Source organism: Cebus imitator, unplaced genomic scaffold (assembly GCF_001604975.1).
Source record: "Cebus imitator isolate Cc_AM_T3 unplaced genomic scaffold, Cebus_imitator-1.0 Scaffold58, whole genome shotgun sequence".
Classification (NCBI taxonomy): Eukaryota; Metazoa; Chordata; class Mammalia; order Primates; family Cebidae; genus Cebus; species Cebus imitator.
The window spans coordinates 6984650-7000162 of record NW_016107373.1 but is presented as its reverse complement, the minus strand read 5'-3'; the positions used below and the strand labels follow the sequence as shown (position 1 = coordinate 7000162).

Here is a 15513-nt window from a genome sequence, read left to right as displayed (position 1 = left end):
CACCTGAGTTCATTTGTAGAGACAGAATTTTACATAAATAATTCTCTAACTTGATAAAGAATAAAGAAATATGAAATGTGAGCATATTGTATCTAGAAATGTTACAGAATTTTTTTTCTGTAGAAGTTTTGGAAGACATAAAACAGATTATTTCCCATCAGCTGAATGTGATCTCTCTCCCTGTTAACTCTCATAGCAAGCCATGTGTGATGACTAATGTGCTACATTAGGCACTAGCAGTAGACAAAGATGAACAAGACACTGCTTTGCTCTGAGAGATTTTTACCTTGTATGTTACAGTTATGTTGATCTATTTTATAACTGTTAACGGCCCTGTATTACTTGATAATTATTTCTGTATCATACATATTTATGGTCCCCTCAGTGCCTAGAATATTTAACACATAGACCAATTTGTTAAATGAATTTATTTAATAATTATTCTTTTATTCAACAATTATTTGTAAGTTCCTACTATTTAAGGCAGTTATCTCTTTAAGGTGGTTTTGCCTATATTCTTACCCTACCAGGAAATAAACTTAGTAGAGGTTTTTTGTTTTGTTTTGCTTTTTTGTTTTTTGGAGATGGAGTCTCACTCTGTCTCCCAGGCTGGAGTGCAGTGGCATGATCTTGGCTCACTGCAACCTCTGCCTCCTGGGTTCAAAAGATTCTTCTGCCTTAGCCTCCTAAGTAGCTGGGACTACAGACACCCACCACCATACCTGGCTAAGGTTTTGTATTTTTAGTAGAGATGGGCTTTCACCATGTTAGCCAGGATGGTCTCCATCTCCTGAAATTGTGATCCGCCTGCTTTGGCTTCCCAAAGTGCTGGGATTACAGGTGTGAGCCATTGCACCCAGTCTGAGTTTTTTTTTTTTTTTTTTAAATTCAAATCAGCACAACATTAGCTCATATAAGTTTTTCAAGTTTTAAAGTTATAACCAACCCGGTAAAGTCTGCAGAAATTTTTTTTTTTTTTTTGTAAATTTATAGTTCCACCGTGATTATTATGCTAATATTTTGGACATCAAAATAGAGCCATCAAAATATCTGCAAAAATTCTTCCAAGGGATTTCTACTTACAGAAGGATAGAATTAACCTTTTTTCCTTCCCATTTATCCCATTAACTGCAACCAAAAAATCCCAGACATTACATTTGAAAAATGTACAAGAAGACCTTGAAAAGTGGAAGGAAGAAGGAAGACTATACAAGAAGCTCGGGACCCAAGTAATGACATGGTGGTGAATTCCTGGATTTTTGTTTTGGCTCCATATATCCTAGATTTGGAGCTGAAAAGATCAGAAACCCAGAAATGACAATAGGTACATATATACACACACAGAGAGAAACAACATCTGACTCTTTCTAGCCAAAGGACAAGGAAAGGGCAACTTAATAAAATGGAAAAATTGGAGGCAATTAACACTTTCATCCACCCATACCTAAGAGAAAAAAGTATGGCCTTATCCCTACTTAGGCCATCAATGCCCTAATGAATAATCTACATTTCTACCTTCACCAGGCTCTGACAAGGTCTCCTCACTTCCACCAGGGTAGTGTCAAAGAAGATCACATAGAAGCCAGGACATTCATCCCTGCCAGGCAGCAACCAGGCCACCCTCTACCCTTTGTAACATCAGTGGAGATAACATAGGAATCCTGAACTTCTACCCCTACCATCCCTACATGTTGGGATGGTGTCAAACTAGGCTTAGAGGAGAGTGAGGACTTTCACCACCATCCAGCAATAATGACACCAATACTCAACCCCCCTCCCGCCACCACCAGGGTGTCAGTGGTAGATGAGTTGTTTATAGTTACAAGGCATTCCTATTCTTCCTAGCCAGGGAGGTATCAATGGAAGTCTAGTGGAAGCTGGAAGTCCTGTCCATGCCAGTAGTAATAAAGAACGCTTGCCCACTAATATATCAGCAGAGGACAGGTAAAGAAACATGAGCTTCTACCTCCAACTGCCATTAATTCTACTTCCGCTTCCCCTACTGGAGCAATGCTGGAGAAACCCAGCTAAAACTGAAGGTTTAAACAAGATCCAGAATCTCATAATATCATACCCAAAATGACTAGGTTTCAACTGCAAACTACTTATTACACAAACAATCAGGGAGATTTTAATGAAATGAAAAAAAAAAAAACAACATTTGGTGCTAATACCAAGGTAAGCAAATGAACCCCCAGCAATTGCCAGAGGCAATTAAATAACATTTGACTTCAGTTTCATTTAATTCAAGGTTAAGAGGGGGACCTTGTCATAGCCTGGTGAAGGTAAAAATGTAGATTACTCATTAGGGCATTGATGGCCTAGGTGGGGATAAGACCAACTTTTTTCTCTTATGTATGGGTGGATGAAAGTGTTAATTGCCTCAAATTTTTCTATCTTCTTAAGTTGCTTTGGCCAGAGAGAGTCATATGTTGTTTCTCTGTGTGTGTGTGATTGTGCACTTATACCTGATAAATAAAACTATAAAACTTTTGGGAAAATAACATAGAAGATAAACTTTGGAGTCTATACTAGGCAAAGAAATCCTAAACTAATAGCTTGGCCCATAAAGGGCAAAACTGATAAATGGGATTTTATCAAAATTTAAATATTTTGTTCTGTAAAGGATTAAGAGGATGAGAGCACAAGCTATAGACTGAGAGAAAATATTTGCAAACTAGTTATTTTATAATGATTAATATACAGAAAATATTAAAAAAATCTCAAAATGCAGCTGTAAAAAATCCCCCAAAAATCCAGTTAGAAAATGGGCAACATACATGGACAGATCTTTTGGTTAAAAGGATACACAGATGGCAAATAAGTGCACGAAATGATGCCAAACATCATTAGTTATTATAAATGTGAAATATCACAATACATATTTTATATGTGTACTACACAGCAATCATATGAATGTCCTTAGTTGATTTTAAAGAATACCATTCAGTTTATAGCCCTGTCACTTAAGTGGCCATGTTTTCTACAGAATTCTCTTATAACCCACAATCTAATGCCACTTGACTAAGTCAGGAATGGCACTAGACAAAAAGTCAAGTAAATCTTAATTAAGTTATAATCTAGGATCTTAGCGATCAGGTGAATTAAGCCAAGCATATTCTCTCTTTTGAAAATTTAAATACACACACACACACACACACACACACACACACACAAACACACAAAGAATAGGCTGTGTGCTTGTTATTAAATTACATTGTCTCAGTTCAGGTCCATCCCCCTCTTGCTCTGATATGCTGGGGCTGTGTCTGTGTGAAGCATATATTTTTCTTTGCCACCTGGTTCCCTGTTTGCCAATACAGGGAGACAGAGGGAAACTAGAAGCTTGAAAGTGAAGAAGAAAGTGATTCCTGTTTTTGACAATGTCACCCTGTTGGTTCCACTAGCCATTAAGCAGCAGTTGGTTCTATTTTATACATTTTTCTACAATTCCAGAAAAAACCTGATTGTACTCTTTTCTAGTGGTACAACTGGTACCCCTTCCTCAGTGATGTGATTCCAGTCCTGCCTGTGGATTCCTTTATAGTTCTTCAGGCTGTAACACCGGCTGAGTAAGATTCCCTACAAAATTCTGTATCCCAGCTCCATGGGTTCCCCAATTTAAGATTCTGGGGTACAGCCCCAGATGGCAGCCTGTCCTTAAAGGCAAAACTTTTAGCTCTGTGGAGTCCTTGCTGAGCTTTTAAAGGTTCTCCATTTTTTCAAGGAACACTCTCACCCATCACTCCTGTATTCCAGTTCTTCAAAGCCCCTCCTCCATTATTCTAAATTCTAATAATCTCTGACTCTTACTTTTGTCCCTGTATCTGGGATATCCACTCCCTGTAGTGACTACCTTTATGATTCCTCAGTGTTTTTTTTTTTTTTTTTTTTTTTTTTATTTGCCAGTAACTGGCTAACCATCCTTTGATAACTCTGCCCATTAAAATACATGGTGTGGTTTCTGTTTCCTGAATGTAGCCTGATTTACACAGGTAATTAGTAGCAGGAGTTGAAGCTGTTAATGGGAAAGCAGCTGCAGAGGCCATGATTGGCTATGTGCAAGGCAAAATTTTAAGAGGAACCAATATTAAAAGGCTAAGATAAACAATCAGAAGCAAAAAAGAACAGAAATGAATAGCCATTCAGGGAGAAGTAGAGTTTCAAAAAGTTTAAAGTCTCTGTTGCTCATAAGAATGACACAGCATATAAGAAGCTTCTAGAACTGCCTTTCTATCATATTCTTAATTTCTTAATTTGGTTTCAGTTCCAGCCCACACGTTGCCAGAAAAATTCCCTTTTTACATAGGTCACCTAAATGAGTCTTTTTTTCACAATAAACAAAAGAGCCTAATGAAATGAGTCTTTTTTCACAATAAACAAAAGAGCCTTCCTTGTGTATAAATAGAAAGACTAAGTTTGAAGGCAAGGAAAAAAAAACAATTACATATGTTTAAAAAACAAGATTCATGTCTTCTCTCTCTTTTGGTTGATATTTCTCTTGAGTGACTGGTACCTTATCTTTACCTTACCATTGCTTCATCATCTTTACAGAGCACTTCACACTTGTAAATGCCTTCATATCTAGGTTCTTATGTGACTCTCCAAATAAAGTGATATCCCTGAAGATAGATTAACATATCTTCTATTCAGCTTAATCTACATAATGTGATGGAGTTGATGAAAGAAAGGTTTGTCTTCTGGGAGAATCATGAGTTATGAATGTAGGACAGATAGCTGTTATAAATGCAACTGAGAGAGAGCTAAATATTAACAGGAAAATGCATGAGCAATACCTTTTACCTTCATTTCCGGTCTACTTATAACACATCTACTTATGCCTTAAGACACCGCAAATAATTCAAGTAGTTGCCAGTTAAAAGGGAAAGTACAGACTTCTTCCCTACCCTGAATGGTGCTTAACTTAACTAAAATTTGATCTTTTTTTCACCTTAACACAGTGAAACCCCACAGATGAATGAAGAGATTGTTTCAATTGTGCAGAGCTACGTAGCTCCTATTTCTAGGTGTGAGTCTCCTTGACTCTTGATGGTATAACAATTATTAACTACAGAGGATGCTACAACCCAATCCTCCAGCTTACAAACTGCCACTTGTTCTAAATTACTTAGACTTTCATTCTTCCCCACTGGTTCCTTCAGACAAGTGGAAGTTAGCCAATAGCCCAACAGAAAATATTTTCCTGCTGTCACCACATCAAGCTTTCCAATTTCTTCAGGTTTTCAGAGACAATCGAAAGCCAGCAACCATTCCCAAACACTTTGTTCCATATGAATAAATGAACCACTGCCCCAGTTTCAAAAATAGGAGCTGGGGCTTCACCATTTGTCCACCTGTTTTATTCTGAATACCAAGTAGGCCAATCTGCCACTCTTTTAACTCCTGTGGTAGTGCTCAGAAACATCTGTTTGGAAACAGTTTGACTCCTGCCCTTCTGCATAAATCACTACTGGTAAAAGTTTTATGAGGTGGGAACTTTTTCCCCCTGCTTTCTCTTTTTATACCTGAATGAAGCCCAAATGAACAAGATGAAGTGGCTAGACATTTAGCCATATGCTGGTATCCACATGTGTACATTCGGGAGGGAAGAGAAGTTGTCAGCTGTACCAAAGGAGAATTAGAATTATCTGAAATGTTATTAACAACCCCATAGACAATGAATTTTTGAAGGATTCTCATCGGGTAAATGATGTCTCTTACTTACCTGTAGCAAATTGTTCATGGACTGGTTTCCCTGTTTGCAAAATTTGAATCCACTTAATTTATGGTGATTCCAAAGTAGTTTCAGGATGTTTCCATATCATTAATCCACATAAGTTATCCTTGCTTTTTCAGTAACTCCTACATAAAATAGAATAAAAGGACATAATTAGTATTATTTAATGCTCAATAAATGCTGGTAGATTTTAACACCTATAGCTCACACTGAAAAAAAAAAAAGAAAAAAGAAAAAAACATATTGACTGTTTTTATTTTTTATATGATAGAAAATAATGGGAAAACATATTTTCTCTTTGAAAAACTATGCCAATTTTAGAGTATTTTGGAAATATAATTACACCAAGTAGTAGATGTCCAGGTGATTGGTAAAGGCTAAATAAAAGTTTATTGATTAGAGACTCAATATAATAGCTTTGATTAAAATTTGCTTGTTCCTGCATGCCCTAAGAAGGTGGAAAGGAATTTAACATCTGAGAAGTTACCATAGATCTGTGCTATGTGAGTTACTTTTACACGTATTATTTTATTCAACTGGCAATGTTTCTAAGAACTTACTATCCATACTGTCTGACAGATTTTTTTTAGCCTAATTTTTCAAGTTATAAAGCAAAGACTTAAAAATAGGGGATGTTAGATGATAAGTCCACTTAAACTGAATACACTATCCACTTGTTTTAGTCAGATGGTGGAGAAGACCATTGATCATTGCTTTGTTTTGTTTAAATAATTAATATCAAAATATTTTTTTGTGTGTTGAATCTGACCTAAGACAAATGAAAGGAGTTATTTTGACACTAGTCTAATTAAGAATTCCAAAGAAACATAGATAATGAATTTCCTGTCACAATGTATCATATTATGATGAAACACCTTAAGCACTATTAAATAAAATTTGGAGAAGGTCGTGCTTTGGACTGAACTCCTGCGATAGGCCCCAGTAGACCAAACCAAAATGGAGCCACTCACATTAAGTGCCATGCAATTGAAGTAATACTTTAAAAAACAGGAAAATATCCAAACAGTCCATTTTTTTCCCCAAAATAACTAGAGATTCACATAAACCATTTGAAAAAGGGCCAGTCATCCCAACCCAGCATGATAAGGAAGTCTTTTCTACCTTAATTTCCCTAACAAGAAAAGTGACCTGACATTAACCAATCTGTGTTTATGTATATGCTGTTTCCTTGTTTCTGCTCCAGCTACCTTTGAAAAACTGACTGTTCTGCTGTATCTAATGAAGTGCATTCCTATTTTTATAGATAAGATGCTGCCCAATACATGAATCATTAATAAAAGTCGATTTGATTGTCAAACCCAATTTGTTGAAATTTTGTTATTTGACATCACATAATTTTCCCCCATTACATTTGTTTTTGCCTGAAATTGCATGTCTATTTAGGATTTACAGTACTTTTTAAACTAAATTTAACAAAAATAACTTCCTGTGCATCTAAATGATATTGCTTATTTCATGTAACATTCTTTTATATTAACGAGTTTTTATTAAGAGACTGTCAGTCATAGTAGTTCTCTTTGACAAGACCGTAAGAATCATTATGACATGAAAAACCACCCATTAGTGCCCTCTTATTTCCAAAAATAGCCAGCCACAGAAAACCCTCTGCCCCTCACATTAAACTTCTCTCATTTGAAACATCCCCAAACTGCTCAAGTTCCCCCTTGTAGCCAACCAATACTTGTAAAATGTACCATTTAGAAAATCTCTCTAGTTTCCATAATCCCATCTTAATAGAACATTTGCCAGTCAGGTAAGTCTGACTATTCTTTTATTTGACATCCTAAAATTTACTCTCCTTCCAACTCTTTGGAAACTTGGCTTAAATGAAAGATATAGCAGAGGTATCCCCTTGCCATAAACTTAGGAATAAACAGTCTTTGTAAATTTTTTCTCAGATTTAGTTTTGATGAGTGTCATTCTGTTTTATTAGGGGAATATTTAGGACAATGTGTAAGTCTGGAGAGAAGTGTCTTAACATGTTCTGCAATTTGAAGATCCTTCCTGGTACATGGTAAGAAAACATAGTACAGCTAATTTAAAATAGATGGGGGAAAAGGGAGAAAGGAGAAAGAGAGAGAGAGAAAGAAAAAGAAAGAAAAAAGTCCTGAATTACATGGGAGAATGAATACTAAAGCTGGAAAGTAGAATAAATGATTGCCCAATTCTCATTCAATTTATGAAATATCTAGAAGACACTTAATATACCAATGTCATATGCCACTGTTAAAATTTAATAAAATATCCAACTATTGGAGATCCGCTATAAGCTAGACACCAATCAAGCAATTTCCATGCATTATCTAATTTATTCACTAGGGAAAATTGGGGCATCAATAGAAAACTATATATTTAGCACACCCTTCTGCTTATCAGAAGGTGATTCTATGGAAGAAGTCTACGGAATTTACAACTCAGTCAATTGTAAATAACTGCTAGCAATGCAAAATAATTTTTCTCTGTAAAAACAGTTTTATTTTTCTGTTCAGTAATGTGGTTCACTTGACTTCCTTCTCCGTGAAATAAGCTAGTTTTGCTTGCATTTACAAATCCATTTCAATATTTCTTATTTATATGTGTCTTTATTTTGGATTTTCCTTTGAACTGGTTAGAATACTCTGGTTCTCTCACTGATAAATGAGTGATGAAAAAATTTAAACATCTGTTCATTTTATATTTGTATGAGAGTTGTGATTTTAACTTTTTTGAAAATGATCTTTTGATCATTCTTTACAAAAACTCAATTGGGATTATATATTATTGAATATATTTTACAGACAAGGCTTAGCAGGGTCTCATGACTTGCCTAAAGGCCACAAACATCCACTGTGCACCTCCTGTCTGTTAGGTAATATGCTAGATGCCAGGGCTGCAAAACTAAACGAGGTTGTGTTTAGCCTCAGGGTCAAGAAAACAGGAGCAAATCTTTAGTGAGGATTGCCTCCTATGTAAGGTGCTTTCATAGACATCCAGGAACTAAACACATTTGATGAATACATACTACTTGAAATTCACTTGCTATATAAAATATTGAACTCAAATAGATTCAAACAGTGTTATACTCATTATCTCAACTTGCTCTACAAACTATTGGTAACTAAATTCAGGAATGAAATAGACTTGTATAGGAAGAGATACTTAATTACTATCTTCTAATCCTTCAAGTCACCATATGAGGTAGGCATTCTTCCCATTTTTAAAGATAAAAAAAGAGTCTCAGAGAAAATAGTGTTTAAAAAAAAAGTCACAGCACTAAAGAATACGAAGAGATAGCAGGATCACACAACCCAATGTCCTCATTCAAAAGATGAACAACTAGAGCTCATGGGAGACACAGTAGCTCCCTAAAATCTCATGTCCACCTAGAAGCAAATGCAGGTGCTTCATCCATTGATCATACTGCATCTTTCTACTTATCTGAGACAGTGAGGAAGGAGAATGGAACCACATATTAGAATCAGTGAGAAAGGAGAGGGAAAATTATTAAACTTCTCTTAAGGTTTTCAGGAGGCCACGAGGGGTCTAATATAGTTTGGCTCTGTGTCCCTACCCAAATCACCTTGTTTATAATCACCATAATCCCCACATCTCAAGGGCAGGACCAGGTAGAGGCAACTGAATCATGGGGACAGTTTCCCCATGCTGTTTTCATGATAGTGAGTGAATTATCATGAAATTTGATGGTTTTATAAGCATATGGCTTTTCCCCTGTTGAATTTCATTCTCTCTTCAGCCACCCTGTGTAGAGGTGCTTTGTGCCATGACTGTAAGTTTCATGAGGCTTTTTCATTTATGTGGAACTGTGAGTCAATTAAACCTCTTTTTAAAATAAATTACCCAGCTTCAGGCAGTTCTTTACAGCAGATTGAGAATGGACTAATATAATTAATTGGTACCAGGAGTTGGGTGCTGATAAAAAGATACCTGAAAATGTGGAAGTGACTTTGGAACTCGGTAACAGGCAGAGGTTGGAACAGTTTGGAGGGCTTAGAAGACAGAAAAATGTGGGAAAGTTTAGAACTTCCTAGAGACTTGAAGGGCTCAGAAGACAGGAAGATGTGGAAAAGTTTGGAACTTTCTAGACACTTGTTGAATAGCTTTGACTAAAATGCTAATAGTGATATGGACAATGAATTCCAGGTTGAGGTAGCCTCAGGTGGAGATGAGGAACTTCTTGGGAACTGTAGTAAAGGTCACTCTTGCCATGCTTTAGCAAAGGGACTGGTAGGATTTTGCCCCAGCCCTAGAGATCTGTGGAGCTTTGAACTTGAGAAAGATGATTTAGCATATCTGGTAGAAGAAATTTCCAAGCAACAGAGCATTCAAGAGGTGACTTGGGTTCTCTTAGAAGCTATTCAGTTTTATGGATTCACAAAGATATGCTTTGGAATTTAAACATGTCTAAAAGGAAAACAGAGCATAAAAGTTTGGAAAATTTGCAGCCTTATTATACAATAGAAAACCTAATTTCTGAGGAGAAATTCAAGCCCACGGTAGAAATTTGCATAAGCAATGAGGATCTAAATGTTAATCATCAAGAAAATGGGGAAAATATCTCCAGGCCATGTCAGAGGTCTTCATGTCAGCCCTGTCCGTCACAGGCCAAGAGGCCTAGAAGAAAAAACTGGTCTCATAAGCTGGGCCTAGGGCTTTGCTGCTTTGTGCAGTCTTAGGACTTGGTGTCCTGCATTCCTGCTAGACATTTTAAATGGGGCCAAGGTACAGCATGGGCCATTGCTTCAGAGGGTGCAGGTCCCAAGGCTTGGCAGCTTCTATGTGTTTATCCTGTGAGTGCACAAAGCTGAGGTTTGGGAACCTCTACAAGATTTCAGAGGATGTATGGAAACACCTGTACATTCAGGCAGAAGTTTGCTGAGGGGCAGAGCCCTCATGGATAACCTCTGCTAGGGAAGTGCAGAAGGAAAATGTGGGGTTGGAACACACACACAGAGCCCCCACTGGGGTACTGCCTAGTGAAGCTGTGAAAACAGGGCCACCACCCTCCAGACCCCAGAATTGCAGATCCATTGACAGTTTGCACTGTGTGCTGGGAAAAGCCACAGACACTCAGTTACAGCCCATGAAAGTAGAAAACAGGGCTGCTATTCCCTGCAAAGCCACAGGTGAAGAGCTGCCCAAGGCGAATGGAGCTCACTTCTTGCATCAGCATGTCTTGAATGTGAGAAATGGAGTAGAAGGAGCTCATTTTGGAAGTTTAAGACTTAATTACTGCCCTATTGGATTTTGAACTTGCAGGGGGCCTGTAGCCCCTTTGTTTTGGCCAATTTATCCCATTTGGAAAGGATGTATTTACCCAATGCCTGGAGTCCATTGTATCTATAAAGTAACTAAACTGCTTTTGATTTTACAGACTTACAAGCAGAGGGGACTTGATTTGTTTCAAGTGAAACTTTGAACTTTTACTTTTGGGTTAATGCTGAATTGAGTTAAGGCTTTGTGGGACTGTTGGAAGGACATTATTGTTTGAAATGTAAGGACATGATATTTTGGAGGGGTCAGGGGAGAGTGAAATGGTTTGGCTCTATGTTCCTACCCAAATCTCACCTTGAATTATAATCCCAATAATCCCCATGTGTCAAGGGTGGGACTGGGTGGAGATAATTGAATCATGGTGGTGGTTTCTCCATGGCATTTTCTTTATAGTGAGTTCTCACAAAATCTGATGGTTTATAAGTATCTGACATTTACCCTGTTGTCACTCATTCTCTTTCCTGCTGTCCTGTGAAGAGGTGCCTTTCACAATGATTGTAAGTTTCCTGAGGCCTCCCCAGCCATGAGGAACTGTGTGTCAATTAAACCTCTTTTCTTTATGAATTACACAGTCTCAGGCATTCCTTCACAGCAGTGTGAGAACAAACTAGTATTGGTTCCCTTTCCAACTGCATTTGCCTATTTATTTATTCATTTAGCTGATCTGAAAAATTATTTGAATTTATTTTCACATCTACTTTAATATAATTTTGTGTGTATATTAATCTCATACTTAAGTAATATGTGTTAATTTCAAAAAAAGAAGTGACCCACTTCTGTGATGCAAGCATTCTTACCATACAAGGGACACAATATCAGGTGGCCTCTCTGTTCTGCTTGTGGAAGTGATGCAGAATAAGCCTGCTCACTTACTACATATGGATGGCCATAAATATTTCTTATAAACACTTGTGTGAAAAAGAGGAGAAAATTAGGGGAAAAAAGGAGAAAACAAGAATAGGAGAACAGGAAAGGTAGAGTAGAGAAGGAGAGAGAAAAGAAGGTTGGAAAACGGGGATGATGGCTCATGCCTGTAATTCCAGCACTTTAGGAGGGTGAGGTGGGTGGATCACCTGAGGTCAGGAGTTCAAGACCAGCCTGGTCAACATAGTGAAACCCTGTCTCTACTAAAAATACAAAAATTAGCCAGGTATGATGGTGCATGCATGTAATCTTTCAAAAAGGCAGCAACTGTCATCATTCATAATAACACAAAGGCTACTTGAATGGTCAAGTGCCATTCTGGCTGGATTCAAATAAACTCAAGGAGGGAACCATGTGTTTAATATCAACATGGAAGAACAAGGGAATAGTTTTTCTGGTTGGTTAATAACAATATGGAGGCTGGGTGTGGTGGCTCATCCCTATAATCCCAGCAATTTGGGAGGCTGAAGTGGGCAGATCACCTGAGGTCAGGAGTTTGAGACCAGCCTGGCCAACATGGTGAATTACCATTTCTACTAAAAATACAAAACAAAACAAAACAAAACAAAAGAAGACAAAAAAAAAATACTAGCCAGGCATTGTGGTGGGTACCTGTAATCCCAACTACTTGGTAGGTGGAGGCAGAATTGCTTGAACCCAGGAGGTAGAGGTTGTAGTAAGCCTAGATCATGCCATTGCAATCCAGCCTAGGCTATAAGAGTAAAACATCTCAAAACCAAAACAAACAAACAAACAAACAAAAAAACATGCTATTATCAAGTCTACGGACTCTGTTCAGTAGAAAAAAAATAGGTTCACATGACAGAAAATACTAGAAGAGACCTTGGTAAAAGTTTTGAAAGCCACGTTGCTATGTTGTACTGTTGCCCCCTGAAGTTTGAAGACTCTATAGAAACCCACCATCCTGGCCAGCTTTACACTTTGCTCATAAATTCAGGTAGAAGATCCCACTGTTGGCACAAATGGGAGGAAAGGAGTCATTTCTTATTATCTCCACATGAAGAGTGTGGCTGAAAATTTGGCAGGTCTCAAAATCTCTGGCAGAGTCAATTAGTCTGTTCTCACACTGCTATAAAAAGACATACCTGAAACTGGAAGAAACAAATGAGGTTTAATTGACTCACAGTTTTGCATGGCTTGGGAGACCTCAGGAAACTTATAATATGGTGAAAGGGAAACAAGGCAGGTCTTATATGGCAGGAAGAGGAAGAGAGAGAGTGAAGAGGAAATTTCCACACACCTTTAAACCATCAGATTTCATGAGAACTCACGTGTGACATGGTAAAACCCTCATAAAACTGCATACCTCAACCATACCTCAGCTTTCTATTGAAACTGCTCTCTGTAACCCTGATGTGACAGGCAAGCAGTCCAAACCCATGCATCTTGGCCCCTGTGACTTGTAATAACTAAGGTCTGTAATTTCCACCCTACCCAGGCAATGTGTAAACTAACACTTATCTTGACTTCTGTGAACCACTTAAGTAACAATCAGAATGTCCAAAGCCCCTCACCCCCACCCCCACCCCCACACAGGAGATGGTTTATGGGCATAAAAGCTCTTGACACCCTCCTTTGGGGGCCACGGGTTGGAGAGATGTGAGCCCTCCATGGATGCCGGCAATAAAGACCCTGCAATTTGCCATACTTTTGTCATGGTTTTGACTTTCTACGCTTGCTCTGGTACAACACACTCACTATCATGAGAACAGAAAAAGGAAAATCCACCTCCATGAGCCAATCTCCTCCTACCAGGTACCTCCCTCAACATTAGGAATTACAATTCAACATGAGATTTGGGTGGGGACACAGAGCCAAACCATATCACTACATCTTAGCAGCTTATAGTCTAGATCCTTTGAACTTACATCCTTATGAGTGCTAACCATAGAGATAAAGCAGATTTGATGGTATTTTTTCTTTTTCTTTTTGGCCACCTTCTTTTGAGACAGAGTCTCTCTGTGATGCCCAGGGTACAGTACAATGGTGTGATCCTGGCTTACCGTAATCTCCACCTCCTGGGTTCAAACAATTCTCCTCCCTCAGCCTCTTAAGTAGCTGGGGTTACATGCATGCACCATCATGCTTGGCTAATGTTTGTTTTTTTAGTAGATACAGGGTTTCACCATGTTGGCCAGGCTGGTCTCGAACTCCTGACCTCGAGTGATCCACCCACCTCACCCTCCTAAAGTGCTGGAATTACAGGCATGAGCCATCGTGCCCGGCTTTCCAACCCTTCTTTTCTTCTCTCTCCTTCTCTACTCTACCTTTCCTGTTCTCCCATTCTTGTTTTCTCCTTCTTTTCCTCCCTAATTTTCTCCTCTTATTCACACAAGTATTTATAAGAAATATTTATGGCCATCCATATGTATTGAGTGAGCAGGCTTATTCTGCATCATTTCCACAAGCAGAACAGAGAGGCCACCTGATATTTGTGTCCCTTGTATGGTAAGAGTGCTTGCATCATAGAAGTGGGTCACTTCGTTTTTTTTTTTTTTTTTTTTGAAAAAGGCAATACCTCTGTTGCTTGATGAACTCTGTTTATGTCCTTTCAGTCATTCACAATATGCCTTTCACATTGGGCTGATTTTGTAAGGCCTTCACACTCTCCAGAGACTTTCCCTTAGGAAATTTACCACCTTCTATTCCTTTCCAAGGCATCAAAATTCTAATGAAGTTGTGTACTATGTAAACCTATGCTAATTTCAGTCATTATGCAGATGTCCAAGTATATTGCAGGTTTCCACCTAAAAGTGTTATATCTCTCTAGAGTCAAAGGTAACTGGATGAGCTGCTGATCTTTTTGTTAAAATATCCACATATCACAATGCCACTGAATTTGTCAAACTTCTTCCAAGTATACAAGATCCCCTAAAGAGGTCGGTAAATTGAGCATTGCAGAAATGCAGCTTGTATTTAAAATTGCATGATGAAAAAAAAATTTAAAGAATGTTAACTTTTTCTTTAGGCACAATCTCCCACCTTCGTGCATTTTAAATACATCTGCTTTTGATATCATTTAACAGGCTCTATTTGGCTACCTCTAAGCTACCAAAAAAGGTGTAAAAAAGTATTTTTTAATGTTTTATTCCATATAATCCTAAAGACAATTTTAAAAGATCTGCCTGGGATGAATCATTTTTTTTTAACAGAAAGAAGTTGATATTTAGTGAAGTTACAAGGTATGGCCAAGGCCACACAGATATTATTTTGTTTCACAACTGTTAAAACTCAGACCTTATGTGAGTCTTCATGTTTCTTCCAGATGTATCAAAGGTCTTATTACTTAAAAAATGTTGAGTCTAATGATTGGTCTAAGCTGGGCTTTTCTTGTGTAAGCAGCTCCAAATATTTAAATGTGAATATGTGCTGCACAGTAAGATGCTTCAAACTGAGTCATGCTCTCTGCAGGGTGTGAAAGGAAAATATCTTGGGCTCCCAAAATTACTAAACTGACAGGAAAATTTAGGCTGAAAACTGTTTAGGGAAAACCTGCTTCCCATTCTATTCAGTTATCTCTCTGCTCGCTAACATAAATG

General features: G+C 37.9%; 1 long non-coding RNA gene across 1 annotated transcript in view; it reads right to left on the bottom strand.

Moving 5' to 3' along the window:
- Window positions 1–5728: 5728 nt before the first annotated feature.
- The window catches only part of LOC119471366, an 826853-nt gene continuing 817068 nt past the window's right edge, over window positions 5729–15513 (bottom strand). The window contains exon 3 of the long non-coding RNA XR_005200401.1: window positions 5729–5862. This is a non-coding gene — a long non-coding RNA (uncharacterized LOC119471366). The remainder of the gene's footprint in view (window positions 5863–15513) is intronic.